The 21,100-nt window shown below is 47.0% G+C and overlaps 1 protein-coding gene across 8 annotated transcripts in view; it reads left to right on the top strand.

Moving 5' to 3' along the window:
* Positions 1 to 872: 872 nt before the first annotated feature.
* Positions 873 to 21,100, top strand: part of LOC111860881 (galactosylgalactosylxylosylprotein 3-beta-glucuronosyltransferase 1-like) — a 38,977-nt gene continuing 18,749 nt past the window's right edge. For 4 of the 8 annotated variants that reach the window (XM_023845007.2, XM_023844994.2, XM_023845009.2 and 1 more), the window contains exons 1-2: positions 873 to 1,293; positions 1,720 to 1,806. The gene's annotated coding sequence lies outside the window, so the exon portion shown is untranslated. The remainder of the gene's footprint in view (positions 1,294 to 1,719; positions 1,807 to 21,100) is intronic. The other 4 variants (XM_023845006.2, XM_023844993.2, XM_023845010.2 and 1 more) reach the window with 1 other exon arrangement.

Here is a 21,100-nt window from a genome sequence, read left to right as displayed (position 1 = left end):
TGACCGGGGGGATCCTGTCAGTAAGTCATTAGTAATTCTGTCACACTTCTGCCGTGCGCCTTATTTTTCAGACTGGGAACGTATCGGAATTCGCCCCCCCCCACCGTGTGTTGTTACTGCGGGCCGTGCTACTGAGAGACACTGCCACTCACACGTGGTCACATGGCCGCTGCGGATCCTGCCGGAATGTTACCGTGCTGCGTCACGAATGACCCTGAATGAGGTGACCCTCACACTGAGAGCATGCATTTTGTGTGTGTGTGTGTGTGTGTTTGTGTGTGTGTCTGAAAGGTGAACTCCTCACTGCAATAGTGTTGGTAATTACTCTGCTCTGGGGGCTGGGTCTCTCCAGTGGGGTGGGGGGTAATTAATGCATGCGCGGCGCGGTTAATTAAGGCTTCGCTCCTGGAAGGCCAGAGGACTGCGTCTCCTCACAGCCTCCTGCGCCGTTCCCAGTGTGCTACCTCTCGGCATCAGGAATTATTGCGGTCTGCAGGTCACCCACCCGGTATAAGGTGGTCAGCAGGGGGGGCCAGTGAGCTTCTCCCCTCCTGAAGACAGAAAGAACCAGCAGCAGGCCTTTCTGTGAGAAATGGAACGTACCACTGCGGAACGGGGGAGCCCATTGTTATCTGGGAAAGGAGTGAGAGTCAGAGAACGTGTGAGCGAGGGGTGGAGAAGTTGCGGAGCTGAACCTCGGACCAGCGTGGAGATGGCTATGTGTCAGAAGCACTATTTCCTCCCCTTCGCAGCCCTCACCCATTTCCATGCAGGCCTGGCCACCCCTGCCTTTATTGCGAGTGGTACATTCCATCAGCGAGCCCACCTCTATAAGGAGGAGTGGGGGGGGGGGTCTCAGCCTGTGACACGATGCTAATGGCTCAGCTGAAAGCCGCTCTGAGGCACCTCTCTCTAGCGAGCGCTCCAGCCTGCTGTCTATCGGGGGTGCGGACGGCATCAAGGGGAGGCTGAAGAGGGGAGAGAGAGAGGGAGAGAGAGAGAGGAGCAGCGATAGACGGAGAGGAGCGGAGCTGGTCCGCCGGAGCGCGTGAGGAGCCCGGAGATCGTGCTGCTGGTACGGGGGGCCCCTTCGCCCCTGCTGTCTCGTCTTCTACGCCCCCCCCCACCCCCCCCGCCCCGGCCTCAGTGTGGCAAGTGGATGCTCTGACTGTGGAGAGGAGCGAGGGAGCAGCGGAGGAGGAGGAGAAGTGTCCGGCAGATTTGAGGAATTAGGAGGGGTCCCGGACTTGTGGGCACAGGGGGGCGGCCGTGCAGCCTTCGCCTGCGCCTGAGGTAACCTCTTTGTTCCTACACTGCCCTTGGGGGGTTGGGGGGGGGTCATACCGGGTGAAACGGCGCTCTGTGCCGGGTTGGGGGGGGGGGCAGCCACTGGGGGCTAGTGGTTGGGGTGACATGTTCTGTGCAAGTATGTGTCTCCGGTACTTTATACCTGTGATTGAAAACAGACTCCTGAGAAGTCTTTGAGATGGCTGTGAGGGTGTCCAGAAATGTTAGTATTCACTTCTGTTTGGGCGTGGGGGGGCCATCCTGGGGGGGGGGGGGCTTTAGGGTCCTGTCAGGGTGAGCTTCCCCCTCCTCACCGTGGCGTTTCGCCTTCCTAAGTCTGCATGTCAAACTGTAGCGAGAAATAGAGTCACTCCCCCATTATGAGCGTAAGTCAGCTGCGTGTGATGATAGACGGTCTGAACCCCCCCACAGGTCAGCCTCCTGAGTGGGTGGGATCACCCCTGCGGCCAGTGGTGCTGTGATGTATGGATCTCTCAAAGAGCTCAGACTGCCCCCCAGGTGAGGCTGCCCCCCCCCCAGTTTGGCAAGCTTATAACAGCCAGCCCAGGGATAGGAGTGTGACTCTCTCAGGCAGGGGCAAGGTAACAATGCTGTAGTGCGGTGTGTTTGGTCTGCAGAGAGGAGTGTATTTTTGTGTGTGTGGGATTTGAACCAGCGACCTTCCGATTACTTCCTAACCTGCTGACAAAAAGTACTGACTCTCACCCTCATCTCTACCCCCAGGCTCAGTTACTGTATATGTATTCAATACTTAATGTGGACTCATTATGGTGCTGCAAATCATCTGATATACCAGCAGATAAAGTCAGTAGTCAAGGCACTGGTTCCAATCCCTGAACCCTGCTGTACCCTTAGAACAGATACTGAAGCTGGATTAGTGAGTAAATCATCTGAGCAATAATTCTATTAATTATGTGACTGTGATGACCATCGGCATGGACCATGTCATCTATCTATCTATCTATCTATCTATCTATCTATCTATCTATCTAGGACAATACAGATGCAGGGTGCGAATGCAGTGCATAGCCTTGGTCATACAGCTTGGAGGCTACAAGCGCCCCCTTCAGGCAAAGTGGCCACGTTCCAGCTCACAGCCCGTGTCGAACGCGGCTTTCTTTCATATCCGGCAGTGTTTTTCCAGAATGTTCTGTCGCATAAATACGCCCTGCGGCTCTTGTCCTCCTGGATGGGTGGCTGCTTCCCCCAGGCCTCTAAACTCCCGCTCGGCTGCCATCGTCACAAACTGGTGGCCATCATCACTGCCGTGACTCACTGTGATTTTGATCTTTAGTTTAGAACAGTGTTTCCCAATCCGGTCCTCGGGGACCCGCAGCTGGTTCATGTTTTTGCTCCCTCCCACCGGATCACTGCAGGGTTGTGGGTTCGCGTCATGCTTCGTCTTCCGGTGGGATAAACTCCAGGAATCTCCAACTGACATGGAGGCCTGGTGAATGTTAGTGTTTTGCGCTCGTCATACTGAGATTTAGATATCACATTGATTATGGGATTGGCCCTTGTGCCCGGAATGTTGCTGGTTCCAACCCCCAGAAGGTTCTCCTGCAGGACCTTTGTGCTTGAAGGAAAAAAGCGAGACTGCGGTGTAAACTGTTTGGAAGAACAAAGCAGACGTGTATAAATAATGCAGCCGACAGAGAGATGCTTGTGTATCTCTGTAACGCAGAAGAGCAGCAGCCTCAGCCAAAGTGTGCATGTAACCACATTTATTCACAGCCCTCGCATAAGAATCCTTGGCTTTTTCCGGTAAATTTACAGAGCTCCACTGTCTCAGAAACTAGTAATGTCTACAAGAGGGATCTCACAGCTGTGAAATCAGGGTGGAACCCTCCTTTGAAGTCACCTAAGTCCGCAAACCTTCTGTCCTTCTCTCTCTCGTAAGCATGACCAGCTGGATGATTCCTGGAGGCAGTTGGATAAATCTTTCATTGTGGTGTTAGAAGATCAGTTTAGAGAGAAAGTGTCTTTTACCGTCCAAACGCGTACCCTGACTGTGTGACACTGTGAGTTTCTTCTGAGCGACATCGAACAGCCAATTGATTGACTGAACCATGTGTCCAATCTGGTGACGTCAACAACAGCGATTTGACTCTTTTTAAGCACTGGATCTGAGCATTTTGTGCCCAGAATCAGATAAAAGAACCTTCAAGGAACATTTACCATGTTTACTTTCTTCTCTAATATGGGACATATAAGGGCAGGGTGGCAGGGGCAATGGCCCCAGCTGAAAGCTGATTGGCCCCCGGAGTGCCCCTCTCCCCTGTCACTTACTGATTCAAAACATATGATTGGCTAATGACAAGGTCCGCCCCTTCATATGAATTTTGACCCCTCTTATGCCACCCACCTTAAAAAATCCTGGAACCGCCCTTTTCCTCGTGCTGTTTTAGGTTGAGCTCTTTGCGTTCCTTTATTCTCTCTCTCCTCCCTCTCTCGCCCCTCTCTCTCTCAATTGTCACAAAGACCCTTTAAATGATCTCCAGCCTCCCCTCCTACCCTGGAGACTCCGATAAATTCCGGAGCGATGACACGCTGAACTCTGTTACACCAGTAGTCTCTCAGCTTCCTATCTGAGGCCCCGGGGCTGCGCTCCGGAGACGTATCATCACCGCGCGCATCCTCCCTCTCGAGGGGCTGGGTTTTCGGCGCGTTTTCAGACTGTCAGCCTTTATGGGATCTTCACCACTACAGATCCAATTGAGAATGCCACCCCCTCCCCCCCCCCCCCCCCCCACCCCGACAACAGAAGAGCCTCCGTGTCACAAAAGCTCATTTCATACGCAATTGTGAGAGTTAGCGAGCCGCATGTAGCAGATCAGGGTGATTTTCTTGACAGAACGGCGTGTCATTTTAATTTCGAGGCCCTTTCATTTCCTCCTGGATTAGATCTCAGATCATTTTCCCCCTGGGCCCCATCTGCCTGTTTAGCTGAAGCATCATCACGGCCTCGTGGAGAACATTTCCTGGCAGCGTGATGGAAAACACGACCTGCTCCGCCCATCCCACCCCCCCCCCCTCAGTATTATTAAAGATAACTGTGCCAGATTGAGGTTTGCCCACCCGCCCACCTTCCTCACGCATTTATGCCCGAATGGTGCCGGCATCTTTCTCCTCCCTAGAACAGCACCCCTCCCCCCAACGGGGTCCTTCTGCCAGCGCCGGAACTCCGTCATTCGTCCGGTAGACCAATGCTCCGATAACCCAAATTAGCTGCTTCGACTAGCATCCTAGTTCATCCTGGAGCGATTGTGCCGGTCCGCTCTTCTCACCCGCTTGCCCTCCAGGTAAACGTCCCCCAACATTCCCAAACGCAGGGTTTAACATGCAGGAATTCCTGTCCGTTTCCCCACAAAGAGATTTTGGTGAAACGCCCTGAGTTGGGACCTCCCCGGATCTGGCGGACGCCCCACCCCCCCCCCCCCCCCCATTTCCAGTCCGGTCTGCCTGTCTGGGAACAGGGAAGCGGCGACAGCAGTAAGCCATCTGTATGGGATGCGGTCGCGTTGGCAGGGGTGCTGCTGTCACTGCTGGAGCTCGACAGCGCTCCGGGACCCCCTGCTGTGACATGTCACCGGGCTGCAGTCAGCCACCTGTCACTTTCTGCAGTTATCCTGCTTCTGAGTGACCCTGGAACTTCATTCTAACACAAATCAGGGTCGCCGGTCACCTCACCTGCTTAACTTCTTCCCAGTGGCCAGCGGCTGGGAGGAAATCACTGCATCCGCAGATGAGGATCTCCTGATTTCGCCGAGTTCGATATCTACCTGAGCCATCAAGGGAGGGACGTATGTTTCACTTCTGTAACCAATCACAGTCCTCATTGTATGACATCACCATATTGGTCCATTTTTTTTTCATTTTCAAATGCAAGGCGTCCAATCACCAAGCAGGAGTGTGTGTGTGTGTGTGTCTCAGCAGGCTAAGCCTCTGTCTGTGATCAGAAGGTCACTGCTTCAAGCCTTGTTGTTAATATTATTATTTTTTATCATCATCATGAAATAAAGACACCGCCTTACATTGCTCCGCACAACCTTTGCATGCTGCTGTGTCCTTTAAGAAAACACATGCACAATAAAACAGGTACTTTACAAATCTGGGCGCCTTGCTGCCTAATAGAAAGCACTGGTTTTAATTAATGCAGCGATGTCATACGATGAAGATTGTGATTGGTTAAAGAAATGACATGCAAGCCCCTCCTTTGTTGACACAGGGACTCGTCGAACTCAGCAAAATCGGGACGTGCCACAGACACCCCTCTCAGAAATCTGGGAGATGAAGTGGAGTTCGAACCCACAACCCTGATGACCAGAGAAAATAGCTGTTGGCTGATCCTGCCTGTCTCAAAAGATCAATAGCAACCAAAATGGACAAAATCCCATGCAGTGACCCAGTGACCTCAGCGCGGGGGTGTGGTGTGGTGTGTATAGCGATAGCTGTAATTACACCCATGGTATGAGGCCCTTGGATCTCATACACACCTATCCACGAGTCAGGGGGGGAATACAGCTCATGAGAATGACGAATCAGAAGGTGTCATCGCGACACCCCTGGGGAATTTTAATCAGGTACGAAAGACGGCTGCCTGCGATTGGTATCGCGGCCCTGTGTTGCTGGCACGTTCCGCCGCCGTGACCTTGACACCACACCTGTGCCCGCTCGCGTTTCACCCTCACGTCTAATCCGTTTTACACGTGCCGGGTTCACGTGTGTGTCGGACTCACGCCGATCTTCCGCATAACACCCCGGAACAGATGTGTTTTTATAGCCGGTGACGCTCTTGTCAACTCGATTTTCCAAGCTAGTCTCAGCAGAGCTTCTTTTCTCCCCACAGCAGTAAGAGAACATAATTTATACCCCCCCCCCCCCCCACCAGATACATCATGGTGAAAGGTTGACATGCTCTGGTTTGTACTTCAAAGGTAAACACTACTATTACTGTACTGCGGACTTTGACGTGACTGTCGGACTGTACCATTAATACACTCTGACTGTTGGATCGTACCATTTACGAATGTGCTGTTTGAAACCAGTAAAGGTTTACTGGAAAATTCAACAGGAGCTTCCTCTAGCCTTTGGCTGTGCCGGACTGATGGTTTGTAGTGTGGAAATAAAAAAGTATATTAGTCATTTTTAACAATGAAATTCACTCTGTGAATGGAAATAAAACTATAGAAATAAAGCTATAAACTAATCATCAGTCTGTCAGAGAATGAGAGCACTGCTAATCTTCATGCTCTAGGGTTAGAAAGGGTTAGGGATTCACTAAGATCTACACATACTGCAGTGATCAAGGAGGTTGTGTCACCTTTCTTGGCCAATCAGGGTGGCATTGCTACCGTTCACAGCCAATCGGCGTGGCACTTACACCTTCCCCTGACATACCAACAAACATTCAAACAGTCACAGTGACTGCAACACCTGGCTGCCGTGCTTCCTTTGCTATCGATTTTAGTCTTGGGCTGTGAAGAGACACAACCTCGGATTTCTGCGTCTGTTTTCACCTGTACAGACACCAGGTCTGTTCTCCCGGTGCCTCGGAGCAGCTAGTGTCTTTCCTGGTTTGTATCTTGAAACACCCCCTATCCATATTTAATGGTTAGAAATAACAAGTTTAAATGAAAGTCTTTACCTAAACAGTGCTTTGAAAGCACCTCTCTTCCAATCCACATGGCTGATTTTCCGCAACACCTTAAATACTTTTCATTTGCAAATCTTTTAAATATTCAGTTAGGGCTTTCCAGTAGGATTCCTGCTGCCAGCATGTCAGATACGTTTTCGTACAAAATCATTGCGAGTGATGCTGATGAGTTACTGTAATTATTTCTCGGTGTGTGGAAACAGATTAGAGGATTGGAAAGCTGACGTTATAATGAGTAACGGCAGTGACATTGCCTGGGGTACGTTTTCAGTGCTGGGGGGGGGGGGGTAAATGTGTGGATTTGGTTCAACGTTTCAGCCCAGATTCAGCGTTTGGAGGTTTGTTCATGCAAAGGGGGCTCTAGAGCTGAAAATGGTCAGTACCAGAATCCCCCTTCCAGCCTCTGGCCATTTGGAATCATGAGGTCACGTGAAACTTCCCCCATTCAAGGCCTGTGGTCCTGGGCTCTGGCGCATTGCATGCTGGGTAGAATGAACCACAAAAACAGCCTACCCGCGACGGGATGGGAACTGATTCAGTGCCTCAAATGAATACAACAAAACAGGATACATCAAGGGATGCATGAAGTAAGAGCATGCTTAAGATGCTGCATTTCTGCAAAAAGCAGGTGTTTGAACCCTGGCATGGTTGCCATATTTTGACTTGTAAATACAGTGCTGGCCCACATGATGCAGTGAGACTTGTGGTGCGGAGCTATATGCCAGAGGTGGATAGTTCAGGTTAACAACGTAAAAATCCGAGACTTTGTTTCAACCAATCAGTTGAGTACTTTGTGACTATGTTCAACTGGTTGGTTGAAACAAAATCTTGGTCTGGAATTTTGGATTTTGGACCTGATCTATCCACCTCTGGTACAGTATATGCTCTCTGAGATGAGCTTCAGAGACTGTTAACCAATGTGGAAAGGCCGATAATCAGGGCAGCAATGCTGTCCTCGAATGCGTCACAAATTCAGGGGGAAGGAAGAGTGTGGCTAGAGGTCAAAGGTCACTGAAGACAGGAAACGCATCAGAGCACGGTCTGCTGAGTGACACGTATCCGATCGTCATCATTACAGCCACGAACAGCAGAATCTCATGAGTTTAACCCCTGTGATCAGAGCATTTGTGTAAATAGTGTTTGGGGAGTTTTTGCTTCCTGGGTAGCTATGTGATATAATTAATCACGATAACCCAAAATAATTCTAATGAGTATATGACAGAATCTAAGAAGGTGTATGTTATTCAGACATAAACGCTGTGTGCACATAGTTAAACAGCCAGTAGGTGGGAGGGAGGACACTGTTGTGTAGGGTGACAGCTCCTATTGTCCGGGAATGGCGTGATCAATCGCAGCTGCTGCGTTTTAGTGCAAAGGGTGGGGGCGACACAAGGCCGCTGCCTGCAGACCCCAGGGACCACTGACAAAAGCCTCCTTATTGAGATGAGATGAACTTCAGAGAGTGTGAGGGCAGAACAATAGGAACTGTGGGAATCCGTCAAAGAACAATGAGTCCTCGGCCGCACCTAACAAAACCAAAAATTGTCCTTGCTTAGGCCGACCTTTTTGGGAGCGAGTGTCGCTGTGTCCCGGGGGCACGCCAAGAGGCAGCGTGTGACTCACCAGCCTCCCCACACACTCTGCGCACCACCCTCCCCTCTACCCCTGGTCCCGGGAGTGATCTCGGATCACAAAGCAAACCAAAACTTGTGTTGTCTTCCGACGCTCATTGAGGGCTCAGACAAAAAGACGAGCACTTGCACGACGTTCACGCTACCACCCCCTGAGCCACTAATTAACGATTTAATACAGTGATTCTACAAGTCAGTCCTCGGGACCCCCAGATGGTGCACATTTTTGCTCCCTTTCAGCTCCCACTAGGCATTTGGCCTTCTTGATTGGCTGGGTGCTGGGAGGGAGCAAAAACATAGGGATCTTCGACGACTAGGCCGAGAAACGCTGATTTAACACGTCCCCTCGTTGGCAAAACGTTATGAATTTGTGTAAAAGTTCTTAAATCTCACTCGAGAACATCATTGTGTGATTCTTATTACCAGCTATTCGTGCCAATCAAACCGAATAATCAATATCAGCAAAGACTGTCAGAATCGGTCCCTGTCCTGCCCCCTGTGTCACGGTAGCCGGCGGGCGAGCGGTGAAGCAGGAGAGTCCAGCCGGTGAGACGGGCAAACGGGGTTTATTAACGCACACTGGGAACAACACCATAACAATACAATGACGGAACTGGGGACTACTGACTTAGACACGGACTAAATACAGGAGACAGGCTAAGGGTAACGAATCACAGGTGAGAACAATCAGGGAATCACACGAGGTAACGAGGTGGGCGTGGCACACATTGGGATCGAACGGAGCGGATCGTGACACCCTACATGTCAGTTCCTTGTTTGGTCATCCCAGTTTTAGCTCCTAGCGTGTTCTTTAGTTCCTTAGCCCACTGCGGGGCTTAATGGACTAAGTGGGTGGCTGTGCTATCTATGCTTCCTTCATGTTGTTGGTTTGAGGCTGGCCACAGACCAGCCTTAACCAAGTATATTATTTAACATTTATGAGTCTTTGTGTATCCTGTGTTCATTATGTATCAGTGTATTCCTGTGCAGATACTTGTTGTTGTTCCTTTGTAGTTTTCCATGTTTGTAGCAATGTTCAGTAAATTTGTTATCCACTCTTCCTCGGTGTTTGATCATTTGGTTTCCATTGATTGCCTACACCTGTTCCTTATTGTCCCTGGTCCTTAGTGTTAACTGCCCACACCTGTCTCTCATTGATCTCTATCATGTGTGCATCTAAGTGCCTGCCCATACTTCTTTTTTTTTGTTGGTTATTGCGTTTCTCTGTGTTTGCTTTTTGCTTCCTGCTTCCTATATATGTTGCTGTCTTGTTTCCTGTCTGTTCCCTTTAGATGTTGAGTTAGTGTTTGGTCTCCACCTGCCCTGTTTTGACCCCTTGCGGTTCCGTTTGTTTTCTGGTCTCCTCTGAAGTTCAGGTTTGCTCAATAAAACCCCTTTTTTTGTCAGAGAGCTTTGATCGTTATTCCGCCATGCCATGCCGTAACAAGAATCTACCAGTGCATTAATTCCCATGAGTGCCCATTTGGATCACTTCACTCGTTTGGTTTCTGCCTCCCCCACTTAGAAAGAGAGAGTGCTTTCATCATGTGATCATGTGACAAAACGGGATGTTTGAATTCTTGACACATCTTCTCTTTAAATTATTGGTGCGATTATTTGCCAATTAAAAGCCTCTCAGTGGTTATCAGTCAAGCAGGGAAAATCAGTATGACACTCAAATAAGGTAAAATAAAGTAAATTCAGGGTGGAAAAGGATTTGGTTTACAATCGCTGAGACTGATGAATTAATTTAATCACAGACTCCATTAAGTCCTGCCAGGCATAACAGGACTTAACAGATCTTATAAATGGAGAATTGCAGATTCAGATTTAAGAAAGCAGCAACTTGCTCTGTCATCATTGAACAGATTTCCAAATGTCTGCTTTAAAGGGGCAGTTCAGCCCAAAATAAAGAAAACACATGTCTCAGATATTCTGCAGGGCAATTTATCCATCTAGATTATTGCAGTGAGTGTAGCTTTGTTTTGGAGATATCAGCTGTAAAAATGTTAGTCCTCTCGCGTATATAATGGGACTGAATGACATTCTTTCTGTTGTGATTGAAGCCCAAGAAAAAAAATACGTTTAAAAAATTCAACAGCAACGTCTCTTACCAGAAATCATGACCCAGTTACTCAAGATAATCCACAGATTTCGTAGTGAGCAGTTTACTGTACGAACTGTTTTCTTTCTACTGAACTCCACACACTAACCATACTGCGCTGAAGTTAGCGCCGGGGTGTTTGTGCTCCTGACAACGTGACCTGATGTAAACAACAACAGTGTCTTTCTCAGCTGAGCTAGCAGTATTGGTTAGCATAAGCTACCAATGCTAACAAATAGCAACAATACTATGTTAGTTAATAGTAATAGTAGCTCGATGCTGTTAGCACACCTAGGACAACTGAGCTTGCTAACGTTAGTGCTCAGCTGAGGACGACCTGTCCGCTGGTCTACTGTCAACCACAGAGGAAGACGGGTAGCGTGTTTTCAAAATGTAGACTTAATGTAGCTACTTAAAGGACTCCCATGAGACAAGTCAAGCATGGTCAATCTGAAGAGGTCAGGATTTTTGTGTTTTATCCTCAAAAAAAAAAAAAAAAGCATGAATTGAATTTTGGAGATGGGAGAGGCTAGTGGGCTCATGTCTGATCTGTTTGACGCTCAATAATCCGAGTGGAAGAGCTTATGGACGTGAGGTCTGTCTAAAGATGGTCTCCCTACACTTCCTGTGTCCTGGGTCACCCATCTTTTGAAGCTATCTCTCCTGCTTTCCTCAGATCTATTCTATTCTGGCCTGTTGACTTCATAAGTGGCTCTCTTTGAGAACACCTGATGGATGATTAAATGATAACACCCCGTGTAACGGATATTGGACTCTGCTGTGACGGTAGGAGCAGCTGAATGGATTACAAAGAGCCCACTTCATGGTCACTCTGTCTGAATTTATCATTTAGCGTTTGCTTTTCCTCGGGCTAAAAAGGACGTTTGGACATCTGCTTTCATTTTTTTCCCCTGGATTTACATGCTTGCGATGACTTATTACAGAGTAACACATTTTACGGCTTTCGCATTACGAATTATTAGTCTCGCAAAACAAGCCACGTTCGAAGGACGCTTCTTCGTTCCTGGCGGCCATTCCGCTGACCACCTTCGGCGGGATGTTTGCACAAGACCCTCATGTTTACTGGCAGCCTCAGGTGACGACAAGAGGATAAATGGTGTCGATGTCTTCGGGGAAGGATTCATTCTGCTCAGTTCATTAAAGCCCTGATCATCCTACCATCGCACTAACAGAAACGCTTTCATGGCTAAGTGATCAGGGATTCTCCGCGATTTGAGACTGGTGCAGCCGCACACCCCCCTGTTCTTGTCTTTGTTCGGCATCCTCAAGCAGAAGGACATAAGATGATTGTTGGTGGCCATTTCTGCAGTCACCCGCAGCCAGTGTTGCACCAACCTTTCCTGTATTTGGTTACACCTTTGTCCTCTGGAATCAGGTCCCCATAACGTGTCTAGTTAAGCATGTAGACTGACATTTCGCTCTTCTGTCCCTGGGGAACAGTGCTGGCATCCACTGCCCAACACCGAAGCCATTCCGATGCAGCGGTGTCCCGCTTGATGCGGGGGGGGGGGGGGGGGGGGGTCAGCACTGCGCACTGTTGTGGGCCAGGCCTTGCTGGTACCTCGGTACTGACCCAGGGCCACGTCTGTGGACACCCCATTTGTATTTCCATCCCCTATCACAGTTTCGGGGACCCCGATAAAGGTTTGCTTCCAAAGAGTAGACTTTCGCTTTCTCTGAAGGATGTGCGTGATATTAGGGGATCTTGATGTGCCTAGGTGATTTGTGGGTTATTTTCTTCTCTCGTGGACGGATCCTGCCCCATTTGGCTTTTCTCAGCTTTCCCCTTGGCTCGTGGTTGGGGGGGGGGGGGGTCTTTTGTTTTTTCATTCCTCCCTGCTGCTTTTGTTAAAATGGTCTTTGCTCCCATCTGTGTTTCTTCCTCCTATCCTCGTGTCGCACAGTCTGTGCCGGAGGCTGCACACAGCTGTCCGTCTCCATGTCATTTTAGTGCCGGGGTAGATTGGCTCAAGATTTTAGCTGTTGTAGTTCTGCCCAAAACGGGGAAGTTCTGTGAGGCCAGGAGAAGTACAGACCCAGCTGGACTAGAGGCGCTGGTTGTTCCATAACATAATTGCACCTGTAGGGCGTATCCATCTGCAGTGTGACACACGTGTGAAAATATCTATGCTTATTTAAGAGCAGAGAAATGACATTTTGGTTTTATTCAAAGCAGCTAGTATAGCCTGTGGTGTTTATATGTCAGTAGTCACACAGCTGGGTGCGTCAAAGCTGACAGGCCAACTCCTGGCCACACTCCTGAAGAGTGTTGACCGAATGCCTTGACTGGGATTTCCCCTAAGGGACTGTGGAGGCCCTTTGGAGAGCCAGGGCTCTGAGGCACTATAGCCAGAGTGTCCTTGTTGTGTAGGATAGATGATGAACTGCATCATGGGATAGCTACCGTCTAATCAACCAGGGAAACCTTCAAATTAAGATTTGAAGTAATAGTCAGACAATGTGGACCTCTAAAACAGCTCTGAATTTATAGGTATGGTTAAAACAGCATGCTTCTTATCAAGGCTGAACTTACAGAATAGTTTTGTTCATCCCCTATAAGCTTCGTAGGAGACATTTCCATAATCTACACCACCTGTTATTTTTTGTACTACTTTGTGCAGATAGATATGGTGAAGCAGGGGGAGGTGAAGGGATTGGAGGGTGTGACTCAGTAAATGCAATGCGACGATATCTGCACTCCCCACTCTGGGCTGAATCGATCCACCATCTGTCGTTGTCAGGGAGGAGCAGTGGGCAGCCTGAGGTAGGGGAGCGGATCGCACCACTGAGTTGGGTGGGGCGGGGGGGTGTGGAAGTCAGGAGGACCGCGGCCATAGCTGCATCCATGTGCCGCCGAAAACCAGCCAACCATCTGCCGGCATGGAGGATGTGACGAAGGGTGTGGATGCGGCCCAGGGTACGCCGGGTTCTGCCCAACCCTTGTCAAGGTGGCTGATGCCCAAACCATCTCCAGGCCCTGAAGATAATTTCCAAAAAAAATCCTTATGAAGGTTTCTGAAGCATTGTTGTCAGAAGTGCCAGTGCGCAATAGCCCAGCCGTTCCAAAAATGTTGGACTGTTTCAGAAGTGGTTCCTCCATCTCATTCTGCACAACACACCAAAGGCCGGCCACTGACACCATGTTTGTTAGGAAACCTGTACTGAGGAGCACGCTGGTCACAGACCATCTGATAAATGAATCACAGCGCTGGCTTTTATTTTGTAATTAGATTCCAGTTCAGACCACACCACGCTTTTATTTTGTAATTAGATTATTCCACAGACCGTGCTGCAGTTCTGTTTCCAGAATGTTCCTATTTTGTCACGAAAGCTGCATTTTCACGTTTTGTAGTTTGTGAATCCCCCTCCCCCCCCCGCCCCCCGGCCTTTTATCTGCTGTCCGCCATTTAGCTGTCATGCTCGCCGTACCCGAGCCTTTGCATAAAAAAGACGAATAAGTATGGTGTTTGTTTAAGGCGGTCGTTGGGCAAGTTATTAAATCAATGATGCAAAGCTTTAATTATTCATGCACAATTAAAGCTTTGTTTTAGAGATGGCAATCATATTCCTTGACGGTGCACAATTATAATTAATGATTAGTTACCCTCTGAACAGCAGCTTAAAGTGTGCTATTTCGAATGCATATGGTATACATATTTCATAAGCTGCTAATCACACTGCTGGGAGATCCTCATGCTTCTCTTCAGTGGGAGCGTCTCCGGGACATTAAAGCCGAATTCATTTAAACATATAATCAGCGATTAACTGAAGAGAAAATCCCGTCAAAGAAAATACAATTTCAATCATTAGCGAATATTAACACTGACGGATGCAGCCTCGGCTATGCGGGTGAGGAGCCTGCTTGGGTTCCTCCTGGCCAATGGACTGGCATCCTGTCCAGAGTTTGCTGGCAAGCAGCTTTCGAGGTTCTGGATCAGGAGAGCCTAGGATTAGAAGTGAGTGAAAATGGATGTCTGGACAGTTACTAGTGCCAGGCTATGCATTAGCCGGATGGTTAGTCCCCCTCGATGGCTTTGTACTTCAACGGAAGGATTGTGTGGGGCGTTTGGGTTTATGAAGGTTTTAGGGTTTAATAGAGCCCAGTAAGAGGGCCGGGGTGATCAGCAGAACTTCTGTAGATCTTTCTGGCCCAGTGTATTCTCACCAGCGCTAATGAGGGAAGCCAGGATGATTCATGCTATAATCTTTTATTCTACCTTTGGATTTATTTCAGGGGCAGATGAGGCTTGTTCTGTAGACCCCCACCCCCATGCCCATGACCCCCAAGCTGCTCCTCCATGTGGGATCTGGTCGCCATGCCGTTCCAGGCTGACTGAAAATGCGCTCGTTCTGCTCCTTTGTTGACAGATACCAGTTCACGGTGATGGATTCTGGTGCTGCACTGGAATGACTAAGAGGGTTGCGAACCTCAATCTGTAACCATCATTCCTTGTTCGGCTGTCAAATTTATATTCATGTTGTCTAACTCTGTTAAAGTGTGTATGAAAAACATGTCTCTTTGATGGCGCCTCGCTCAAGCGTTCAGGCATTAGTGGCTTCTGTGAGCAGTACATTAATTAACCACACCATACAGTGGGAAAGAACAATCAGAACTTTGCATTCTGGGATTTTGGGCTTTGTGCATTCTAGAACTTGCCCCAGTGTTCTCCTCCCCCTCCTTTCGTTGCTATGACGATTCCACCCCACTGCTCTCTGCTAGGCATTAATTCCAGCCTATTAGCACAAGCGTATGTCAGTCTAGGATGGACGAAAATGCTGAAAGGCTCAAGGTTGGTACTGAAGGATCTGTCGCTGAGCCTAGAAAGTTGTCAGTTAAATTCTAGAAATAGACAGTTTCCAGAAGGAGATATTTTGCTTAAATTGCTCTTATGGCGTAGTTAGACCGATGGGTAAAAGATATAAAATATTAAGCATGTCTACTCAGCAGGTGATGAGACACATAATGATTATCATGAAAATAGCAGGAGCCTAATTTGTTAAGAATGATGCAGTAGATTAATGGTTACAGATACAGTGGAGACCTGGCAACCCAATGGTTTTATTTTCTGTTTGGACTGTTTCAGTCCCGTCAGATACATTAAGATTCTCATTAGTTTGCAGGCTAATACGGCTCGGTCCAGATGCATCCAGGTGTGCAATAGTGAGATTACATAACCACACACAGCCTGCGGCCCTTCTGTTCTGCTGTGGACATATTCTGGGAGACAGATATTTTGTTGTATATAACTAATTCATGTCAGCATGTAATTCTCTGTAGTCCCTCAGTTGTCACCAGAACACGCCTGCACTGTTTCCCTGAAGCGTCAGCGTGTGGCGTGATATTTTGCGCATAAACCATATGTCAGTCGTCACTCCAAGGTGACAGTTCCAATGTTCCCTTGCTTTTGTTACACTGCTACCAAACCTGTACCGCCCAGTGGAATAATCTCCTATCCTTCAGCATTTTAATCTGTCTATTAAGATGCCGATGTGGATGACTGTGAATCCCTCCTATCGCACATAATCGTTCTCCAGTGGTAATCTCCAGTCTCCAAATATTATATTTTAATTTGCTACATTCCGTAAAACCTTCAGAGAAACAGCCCAAAGTACTGACATCATAACACCTTCCGCCTTCGGTTCCCTGCTGCTTAACCCTGAGACTCTCAAAACCTGCCAAATACGTGCTCCTACACAATGTCAGCGCTTCCCAAGTGCAACGAGTCAACGGCACAAATGTGCATCACGTTATCAGGCTCTCGCAACCACACCCCAGCTAACAGGGAACGTTCCCAGTACTTTAGCTAATGTCACATAAAGCTCTTTTCAAAGTTGGCAGAGAACGTTCTTGCTGTAATATTAATGGATCGTCATTTTCACATATTACATTTAAACAAAGGTTCTGTCAATGTCAGCATGATAACATTATTAGCTGAACACCCTTTAATGTAATGTTGAAAAATACTGTTTTATAATGAAATAATACATCTATGTGCTGTATGCATATACTGTGAACAAAGGATCCACCCTTGAACCCATGACCTTGATGTATAAAGCAAAAACATTAGTCACTGTCCTATAATGTATTTGCTTTTGTATCATTTGCATTAATTATTAGTCTTAGTAGTAGTAGTCGTTGTTAGTTAGTTAGTAGTAGTGGTAGTAGTGGTGGTAGTAGTAGTTAGAAGAACAACATTTTGGGAACTCTAGAAAATCCGGAGACTTTGAACTTTTCTGCACACTAATCATGACCATTGACAAACGTTCCAAGAATGAAAAATTGAAAACTAGTTGGACAATGGATGTGATGGATGTGGACAACATCATTAGGTGACATTTAATCCTGCGGACAACATTCAGGATGTGGTGGATGTGGGCAGCAGGGTTGCTAGTTAGGACAGTGCATGGGGATGGATGTGGACAGCAGTGTTGTTAGTTGGACAGTGGATGGGGATGGATGTGGTGGATGTGGACAGCAGAGTTGCTAGTCAGGACAGTGGATGTGGATGGATGTGGTGGATGTGGACAGCAGAGTTGCTAGTTAGGACAGTGGATGTGGATGGATGTGGTGGATGTGGACAGCAGGGTTGCTAGTCAGGACAGTACTTGCCAGAACTGAAGTTTTCATTGTGCTATTTTAGGTGGGACAGTTTCCTTGCTGGATAAATTAAAACTAGGTCACAAGCTTCAATCAGCCTTTTAGATATTTTTTCTTGCTTCTTTTTATGGATTATGCGATGCCTTTCTTCAGTGAGCTCATAGTGTGAGCTCAGACATGGCATGAAAGGGTAGCCTCCAGTCTTCCGCAAAGAGGAAGTCCCACCGCCAGTAAGTAAATCTCCTTTGACCGGCTGGTGAATGATCACAGGGATGTTATGTATGTCTTTGTCAAGTTGTACTTTTTGTTCGAAATTGTTTATCAAGGGTTTGCTTCTGAGGGCAGATTCAGCACAGAGGTCCACCGCCTCCTTTGAGCAGACTCTATTGTCCCCGGCGACAGCCTGTCCCTCAAATGCCCATCTGACCCCACCGATAGCGACGGGTCGGCCGCACAATCCAGCTCATTGTTTGGCAATGAGAAGGCCCATTCTCATGGGAGTGACGGCCTCTCTGTGTGCCTCAGGGACCGGTCCCGAGGCGGTGCCACTGCCAGCAGATCACCAGGTTGGCTTGGCCTCAGAAGTACCCCCTGCACCCCCCAGGACCATTGACTTTGCTTGGGGAAGGACTTGGCGCATGGAGCCTCCCAGGCCAGGCTGATTGATGGAACTGGGCTCTACCAGACAGGAGATGCCTGAGCAGGAGCCTGGAGGGCATCTAACCTGACGCCTTTGGCTAAAGAGCTACTAACATTGTCGTTTGCTTCTTCAAAACATAAAATATCTTCTCAAATTCTTATGCAGAAATATCTCCAGTAAGAAAGGGAAAATATAGGTATTTCTATGCTGTGTTAAGTTGACTTTGATTTTGTACATTTCAGAGAGAGGTTTTTTTCATCTGCATGAATGAAGTGTCAAAAATTTAATTCGCTTAGTCAAATGATGGGCATCAGTACTGAGCTGTGGTCCATTGGTCACTCACTCTTCAAACCCCAGTTTTCAGAATTGCACCTACAGAGATCCGTGAAGATTGGGGAAATGATAGGGATGAATCGATGCCGCGAGTATGTCCAAGACCCCCTGCTTTAGCTCCGTTCATCTTGCAGCTCAGGATTTGAGAGAGGCGGATACGTGAAGACAGAGAGAAGCAAATTCACCAAAATGTGACCCAAAATAACTTCATAAATAGAATGATTTATGGTTGTGGGAAGGAACTAGTCTTAGTCAGTTATCCATTAATCTTTTGTCAGATTGGCTCTAAACTATCTGCTCAGAGACATTGTCAAGGAATTGATTGTATATTGCAGTTTCACTTAATTTCTATTACATATTAAATTTATTTTCACTTATTGATAATTGATTGTGCAGTAAGTGCCTCATATTATTGCTATAAATAAACTTCAGTAGGGTTTGTGATGTGGAATTCCCAGTTGGCGTTAGCACGGCTACAAGGTGGTGTCGGGCTGGTTTTATGGCTTGTGGCGCTACCACACACTCACGCCCTCTCCCGCTACAAATGAGCCCGGCTGTTGGTACCGCGGGCAGGGCGCCACAGAGAGCGACTTGCAGGTACGCGGGCCATCTCAGCATGGAGTCACTCCGCCTTGCCACCCACACCTCCGTTCTGGAACTGCGGAGCACATTCCTGGGTGGCAGTACTGAAATGCACCGAGTGTGTGGAGGAGAGGACTCAGAGCTGCATGGCAAGACACAGCAGAAAGAACCTTCTGGAGAACGTGCTTCTGCAGTCGATGATATTGAGAGGCAGTGTTATGATGAATCTTCATCAAACTGTTCAGATATTATTTTCCTTTCTGCTTGCTGGGTTTGTTGTAAGTGATGAGGATAATGACTCGTGGAAGGGAACTGGATCTTATTGGTCAAAAAATGGCTCATTGTTTCCTCCTTTCATCCGGGGCAAAGGTTACTAGGTTCATCTGTGAGATACACAGCCGGTCGAAAGCTTTTACAGACCACAGATTTTTTACCACTTTTCCATTTATTTCACAAACTGGAAATTTTTTTGTTCTTGTTAACCATTGGAAAGTTGAGTGAACAACTATGAATGAGAATATAAGTTAAATAAAACAAGTTTCCCTTATAACATGGAAAGAGAATGTAACAGTGCATGTCTGACATCCTATTGGCTGGTTGTGTGGTGATGGCAGAGTCAAATTCGGAGCAATATTTAATGTCCCTTGCAGAAAGAATGCCTCGAATTTCCTCTGCTGTTATAACTGCTTTGATTAATAAAAAATGACATTTTCCTGCTAATAAAGGTAATAAATGGCGAACACACTGTCACTTTATTTGCTAACAAAGAATATACAGTGTATTTCTAAGAGATGTTACACGAGTGACATGCACATGTAGAAAATCTCAGTGTTTGCAAAAACTTTTGACTGCTGGGTTAATGATAGGGTGAGATTTTGATCAGATTCAGACTTAGACGTCATACCAATATAATTTCATTTTGCATGTGTGGACTAGGTTTAGCAGCAATGATCTGCATTGTAAACATGATACAAGGTGACACCACATGCCTCTGCTTTGTGTTAATTTACTGCTTTGAATTTACTCTGTATGAAATGTGTGTGAAATCGCCTTGCCTTGAGTATAGTACATGCAGTAGTTAATATTAGCAAGCTTTGTATGGGCAAGCTTGAAAAAAAAAACAAGTATACTGAATTTTTGTGCAGAACAGATTTTAGTGCAAATCTCATAAAAACAGATATCTGAAAAACATTTCACACTAGAATATTAAATAAGTAAACAAATAAATAAATGGTAAAACAACTTATCACAATAATAATAGGACTGCTTTGTGCACAAGCTACCCCAGTCACTTCTCTGGCCAATGTTAATAGCTACTTCCATATCACCCCCCCTAGTGGTGCCAAATGGAATTCCCATTCTCTAGAATTTCCCTTGATCAAGAGTTTGCAAGTACTGAGTTTGCCGTCTACATTCAAATTACCATCCAAGAACAGCGGGACATCCTTAGCACTTTTTCTTATACCCTCATTTGACAAAACAATGAATATCTGTAGTAAAATGAAAAGGCTGAAATCTTTCCAGGAAAAACTGCTTTTTGTTTTTTGCATAGCCTAATAAGAACACCACAATGACCTTTTCAATTTTTCATTTGACAATATTTATACACCTAAGTCATTATTCTTTTAATGTAACTGCAGCAATTATTGTTACTCAAGGAAATTTCCTTCACAATGTATGTGAATCAGTAAGATTTTTAGGATTTTTTGTTAATAATCATTAAAATTTGCTTGTATTTATTATACCGTATATATGGGGGTTGGACAATGAAACTGGTTTTAGACCATAATAATTTATTAGTGTGGTATAGGGTTTCCTTTTGCAGCTGATTCAGTATCAGTTCATCTTGGGAATGACAGATACAAGTCCTGCATGTGACCAGAGGGATTTTGAGCCGTTCCTCTTACAGAACAGTGGCCTGGTCACTACGTGATGCTGGTGGAGGAAAACGTTTCCGGACTCGTTCCTCCAAAACAGCCCAAAGTGGCTCGATAATATTCAGATCTGGTGACAGTGCAGGTCATGGGAGATGTTCAGCTTCATTTTCATCAAACCACTCTGTCCCCAGTACTGCTGTGTGTACTGCTGCAGTATCATCCAGATACATGGCACCACCTTCAGGTTGCAGTGTTTGAACCATTGGGTGAACCTGGTCCTCCAGAATGGTTCAGTAGCCCTTCACAGTGATGCGACCATCTAGAATAAGTCCTGGGTCTGAGGAATGCCA

Source organism: Paramormyrops kingsleyae, chromosome 24 (genome assembly GCF_048594095.1).
Source record: "Paramormyrops kingsleyae isolate MSU_618 chromosome 24, PKINGS_0.4, whole genome shotgun sequence".
In the NCBI taxonomy this organism is placed as follows: Eukaryota; Metazoa; Chordata; class Actinopteri; order Osteoglossiformes; family Mormyridae; genus Paramormyrops; species Paramormyrops kingsleyae.
The sequence above is the reverse complement of the archived record's forward strand: the minus strand, read 5'-3'. Positions and strand labels throughout refer to the sequence as shown.